General features: G+C 39.8%; 1 long non-coding RNA gene across 5 annotated transcripts in view; it reads right to left on the reverse strand.

The window, feature by feature from the left end:
• The window catches only part of LOC112831949 (uncharacterized), a 194,619-nt gene extending 188,390 nt beyond the window's left edge, over positions 1–6,229 (reverse strand). For 4 of the 5 annotated variants that reach the window (XR_012380812.1, XR_012380809.1, XR_012380813.1 and 1 more), the window contains exons 1-2: positions 6,060–6,229; positions 1,532–1,616 (exon numbers count right to left, since the gene is read on the reverse strand). This is a non-coding gene — a long non-coding RNA (uncharacterized lncRNA). The remainder of the gene's footprint in view (positions 1–1,531; positions 1,617–6,059) is intronic. The other variant, XR_012380811.1, reaches the window with a different exon arrangement.
• Positions 6,230–6,514: the final 285 nt, after the last annotated feature.

Consider the following 6,514-nt stretch of genomic DNA (forward strand, 5'->3'; position numbering starts at 1 on the left):
CTCCTAAAATTGACATTCAGATCTGGAAAATATTTTAAAAGTCACCTAATAAAACTCCTCTTTTCACAGGTTAGGAAACTGGGGCTCAGACAAAGAGTTAATCAAGATTACAGTTGTTAGTATCAGAGTTGAAACTAGACCCAAGTTTTCTTACTCCACAACTGGAGATCATTCTATATCCTTCTGATCAAAACCCAGCAAAAATGGTTCAACTAGTTTGCATGGCATAGATATAACTAGAAGTTTCACAGAAAATCACAAACACCATAAATTATAAACTTGCTTAGAAAACAAATTCTCAAATGTGGAATACTAACACACTACTTTTTAATTTACTCACTCAAAGGACTTCATAAATTAAAGAGAAAAAAAGCCACATACACACTACATGACTAAATGTTCTTTGGTTTCCAAGGAATTCTCTCAGCAGACCTTCAAGTAGAGACATTTATGATGGAAGATGAAGTCACTTTTAAAAAGAAAACATTGGTTCTTTTGAATATATGGAAAACCAAATGTGTGTCAATATGCTGCTGAGTCAATCAGACCACAGTAACCATACCAGAATATTCCTCAGTGTTCTCAGACTTCTGAATACCTATTCCATTTTCCCATATTAAAAATATGCCTCAGTGACAACAGCAATAAAAATGTGTACAACAGAAACATGGCCACACTCTAGAGGCACATCGCAGATCTCTTTATTTCTAGCACAGAGTTGATGAAACCTGTGTTACAGACTATGTAATTGTTCATAAAAAATGGAACTCTTTGGTCTTTTATAGACTTAAAGACTCATTGTCATTTATAGAGAACTTTGAAATACCCAAGTGTTCCTTCAGTGCTTAAAAACACAACAAATTTGGAAGTTCATGAATGCCTACAAAACACTTAGTGATAGCTAAGCTTTAGAATATCACCATCATACAGGGTTTTTCAGCTATGCTAGACATAGTTTAAGAAAATGCGGGTTCCCAGAAGCTGACCAATGCTTTATATTGCCTGTAAATTCAGCCATGTGTGGCACATCTGGAAGGGTAGTCTGTCTGTAGGAGGAAATGAGGAGACTCTTGTGAAAGAATTAATCCAGAGGGAATAGAGTGTAGATACACAGTACGGTCCAAGGAGATTAGCACCACCATAAATCCAAAATCTCCAACCTCAACTTGGAACTAAACAGTGACAGAGATTCTATGTTGTTTCCCTATCCAGTATTCATTCACATCCTCCCCAACAAATTATTGCAAACTCTGCTCTCCTAAAATCTCTAAACCCTGCCCTCTCCCTTTCTCTCCTCAGATGTTTTTACCTCCCACCTCAGAGAGTTATTAGAAGCAATCAGATATGAAAACCCGTGGCTTCCCACTACCCAAATCAGTAAACCTATTGACCTCCACAGACATCCCTCTTCCCTTTACTGCTGTTTCAGGAGAAATGACATCCTTCTTCCAATTCATTTGTCAATTAGTTCAACAACAAACCATTGTTGAATGATTCGGATTTCACCTTCCAAGTTTTGGGGGAAACTCACCCACCAGTTATCTTCTTTGTCCCGCATCTTCAGCCTCTCCCTCTTTACTGAATCCTTCCCAGCAGCATGTTCGAATTTGCCTCACCTTAAAGAAACAAATATATGGAAAACAAAGCACTTATTCCTTTCATCCTACCTCCTCCTAGGCCTCTAGCACCTACCTATTTTTGTCATTTCCTTCCCAAACTACTCAAGATGTCTGTACATCCATTTCCATTCCTCAATTTAATTGTCAACCTACCCTACATGGCTTTAAGCCCAAACATTCTTCTGAAAATGTTCACATATGTATGTATATATGTATGTATGTATTTGAAGTATAATTTTGAAAATGCTCAATTTTAGATTACCAATGACTTGTACATAGCAAAATACAACATATACTTTTCATTCCTTCTCTTGCTTGAAGTATCATCAGCATCCAAAACTGACAGCCACAACCTTTTTCTGGAGATAATTTGTTTCCTTGGCCTTCCTGACTCTATATTCCCCCTCCCTTTTCCTCCTATTTCTATGGGTTTCCTTCTCAGTTTCCACTGCAAGCATGACATCATAGTGTCCCACAGAGCTCAGTCCTAGGCCATATTTTCTTTGCATCAAGTGTACTCTATCTAATCAAAATTAATTACCTTCCACACTATATGCTGATGACTCACAAACCATCTTCATTTCTGAATTCTCTACTGACCGTTAGACCCATTTCCCATACATCCCTGACATCTCTCCTTGAGGAAAGCAATCCGAATTAAATTTTCAAAAACTGGTTATTACCTCTGTCCACTCCTAAAGTGGTCACCCCAATCTTTGTCTTCCGTATCAGTAAATAGAAGCACAAGTGACCAAATTACTCAAGCCACGAACTTGAAAGTCACTTGATTCCTCCCCATCCCTCACACCCTCATAGCCCAACACTACATCCTAAAAATTCTACCTTTTGAATAGCTCTAGAATAGGTCTAATTTTCTCCCTAATCAGAGTTACAGTCATTGTTCAATTACCCTACTGTAATAGTTTCCTGTTTCCTAACTGGTCTACGCTTGTGATTGCATTCTCAAAACTATAGCCAGACTGAGCTTTTAAAATGCAGTTTCTACTGTGTATCTCCCTGCTTAGAAGTGTTCAATGTTTTTATATTTTTACTATATATGTCTGCTTCCATAAATGGTACTATTTTATGTTTTTAAATTTTTCATACATGAAATATATACCATATATTCATCTGGAACTTGCCTTTTTAACTAAGAATCTCATTTTTTTAACATTATCCTCATCAATTCATAAGCTCAAAGGCATTTTTTTCAACTGATGAATTGGGTTCCATTGTGCAACTAAACCAGGGTTTCTTTATTCATCCCTCTACTGAGGGCTGTTATGTTAGTACCACTTTTTTTATTGCAGTGAACAATGCTGTGATTAAGTTTCTTGGAAATGTCTCTCATGTATATGTGTAAGGGTTTCTCTAAAACAGATAGCAAGAAGACAAATTTCAGGGTCATAGGGATTATACATTTTGAACTTCACTAGATACCTCATCATTGCGCAGGAATGATATACTCTAACTTTAGGATTGTGGTTATCTGGAAAGAAAGGGAGGGAGGGAGGAGAAAGGATACGGATTTGAAATTTTAGCTGAAATGAAAACTTTTATTTCTAAAAAAAAAAAAGGGGGAAGTAAATGCAAAATAATAAGCTCCGTGATGATTACAGAGTCATCTAATGCATTGTTTTTTACATTATTTTGTACTTTTAGAATATTTCATAATTTAAAGTATTTTTAATAAGGCTTTCCATGGTTTCTCATTATCTTGGAACAATGTCCAACCCTTTTACTGTGACTTACAAGGTCTGTCCCCGCTCCACCCAGATCTGGTTTTCATTGACCTTTCCAGTCTCACCGAGGAAAGCAGACTGCTCTGGTCTGACCTCCTAAGCTGGGGTTCACTCTCTGGGAGTGTAGGGTCTTCATACACTTTCCCTCTACTTGAGGCATCACTGCTTTTTTCCCAATTTCTCCCACAGCCACTTATTTAATTCCTTCTCATTTCTCAGATCTTAGCCTAGATATTATTTCCTCAGGAATCCTTCCTTGACCTTCTGAGATTATTTTTACCTCACTGTCCCTTCTCATGGCACTCTCCACTTCCTGTTTGGAAACAATGCTTCCATTTGTGATTATTTTTTCAACATCTATCTTTAAACAATTATTCATTGCTTGGTTTACTTATTTGTATCTATCACTCCCTTAGACCCCTGATGGCAAAAATGATGTATTCTAAGCCTTCTGAGGGCAAAAACTCTATTTCCAGCACCCAGCACAATGCCTAGTACATAGGTGTGCAATGAATAGTCACTGGAGAATGAAAGGGTCAGAGAAACATTTGTGAGTAATGCTAAGTAGGGGATTCTGGATCCTACAGTCCAGCTCCCAACCCCCAAAAGACCAATGGAGATCTAGGGCAAAAGGCAGGAAAGTTTTAAAAATAATAATAATAAATGAGAGTCACATTATCATAGATCTGTAAAACACTGAGAGCATAGAGCAGCAAGGCCTTGTGACCCTTGGAAATACATATGATTTGAGATGATATTAAGTCAACTTTCCACGTCTGGTGTCATAGTTGCTGAAGGATGAACAGGGACTGGACACACAATGGTCTAAGCAGCAAGCAGGACCAACCAGATCTGAAATCAAACACTAGATTTTGGAAGAGCAGGAGACATCACTGGGACAATCAGGGAAGTGATCAGAATGGTAGAATGTCATGTCTTGGTCAGGAACTCTACATTTACAGCCCTTGTAAAAAGGTATCAATTTATTAGAGTGGGTAGGGGCAGAGTCATAGAACTGTTGCTCATATTGCTGTCCTATCATGTAAAAACTCGAGTATTTTGTCAATAGATCACAAAATGAAGGCTTGATGAGTAAAATATTGTCACAATTCCATGTGAGGTGGCAGAGCTGGAAATCATACGTATATGCTTTTGGTATATGCTGTTAGTTGCAACTAAAACGCAGACATGCAAGGTATGTTAAATCTTCAAATAAGGGCATATCTAAAGCAAAGAGAAGTCAAGTTTTGCAAACAATCTATGGCTTTCCATAAAAATACCCATTTTCAACTTTGTCTATACCTTAGCAGCAGCTGCAAATGTTCTACTTCTTTTTTTTTTTTTAAGATTTTATTTATTGGGCGCCTGGGTGGCTCAGATGGTTAAGCGTCTGCCTTTGGCTCAGGTCATGATCCTGGAGTCCTGGGATCGAGTCCCGCATCAGGATCCCTGCTCCTTGGGAGCCTGCTTCTCCCTCTGCCTCTCTCTCTCTGTCTCTCATGAATAAATAAATAAAATCTAAAAAAAAAAAAAAAGATTTTATTTATTTATTTGACAGAGACACAGCGAGAGAGGGAACACAAGTGGGGGCAGAGGGAGAGAGAGAAACAGGCTTCCTGCAGAGCGGGGAGCCTGATGCAGGGCTCGATCCCAGGATCCCTTGATCATGACCTTAGCCGAAGGCAGACACTTAACCAAGGCACCCCTAAATGTTCTACTTCATATGCTATGTATATGTGCAGAGCTGAATAAGAACATCTGGAAATACCTCTCACCCCCCCAAAAAAAATCGATTTTGATAAAATGAGTTATTTTGTCTAGCTGATCCTAAGTCACTGAATTGACTGAATTCCCACACTTTGGCTAGTTGTTTTAGTTATTCTGTTAATTATTTCACTGCCAGAATGCCCTTTCTGCATATAAACCTGGCACAGATCATGAAAACATAAGCAGCCTAAAGAGGCAGCTCTTTAAAACTACCATCTCTCACTTTTCTTGCTCTTACCCTAGTGCTGTTATAAAACATATTACTTTCCTGCCCTCCTTAGAAATTCCTTGGGGCCAGTATCCTAGACCCCATAATTCACTCAATAGCTATGTTACTGTCGAGGCAGTGGTTATATCCCCAAGAGTTTTGATAAATAATTCATTGAATGCATTCATTTCCAGAAGATCCACTCAGCTGTGAACCTGGTCCTTCAAGACAGAGCAAATATTGCCTCAAAATTGAAGAGCCAGTTCAGCATAGACCAACCATTGGGAACACTAAAGCAGAAAGACAATCTTTCGTATATAAACATTGAAGTAGATTGTAAGTTCCTGTTTACTTGCAGATGTATTGCTGCCTGCCAGAGCAGCATCTGCAGCACCAGAGCGGGAGGGAGTAGGAGAGCACCCTCACACCGCGGCGGGGGAGCGGGGGGAGACAAGCTCGCGGGCCCTACAACGCTAACTGGCAATGCCCCGGGGAAGAAGCGAAACCCCAGACGGGCGGTTGCTTCGAGAGAGGAAAGGGAGATCCGGGATCCGTATTTCTCCTATTCCCTTCTCTCCCGCTGATAATGCGTTCACTTTCTTTCTGTACAACCTTAGTGAAAGTCAAGGTAACAGTCCCTACTACCTGTTTTTTAAACAAGCAAAATTAGACTCCATTTAACATTTGCCCTGTGAGGAAGACTACATCTTTCAGCACAAATACCTGTCATTCGTGTGGCTGCCCTTCAGCCCCAGCTTCTTCACTGAGCACTCGCCTCTTCTGGACGCTCCCGTCCGTCATCTAAGCAATGGCGTTTATCCTCCCTGGCGACCACGGGGATACAGGCCACACCAGCAATGTGGTCTCTGGGGTCTGGAGACCTCTGCCGCAGAGTCCCTGCTGGAGCGTGGGAGCCGTTAGAAAGACGAGGATTCCATCTGTCCTGGTTACAATGTCACGAGGAGGGGCATGCCAGTGAACTTTTGGCCTCGTTGTTGAACCTAACCTGGTGTCGGTCAAAAGTATCTAATCAATCATTCTTTTCCGTATTCTGTCTTTTCTATCTTGAATATAAGCACATGAGGGAAGAAACTATATCTTTCTTGCTCACTATGTGCCTGGAACATGGTAGTGATTTAAAAAGTATTTGCTGAATGAGTAAGTGTTTTGGATGGATG

The sequence above is a fragment of the Callorhinus ursinus genome, unplaced genomic scaffold (assembly GCF_003265705.2).
Source record: "Callorhinus ursinus isolate GAN/ISIS: 27379988/994484 unplaced genomic scaffold, GSC_fseal_2.0 scaffold14, whole genome shotgun sequence".
Lineage (NCBI taxonomy): Eukaryota > Metazoa > Chordata > Mammalia > Carnivora > Otariidae > Callorhinus > Callorhinus ursinus.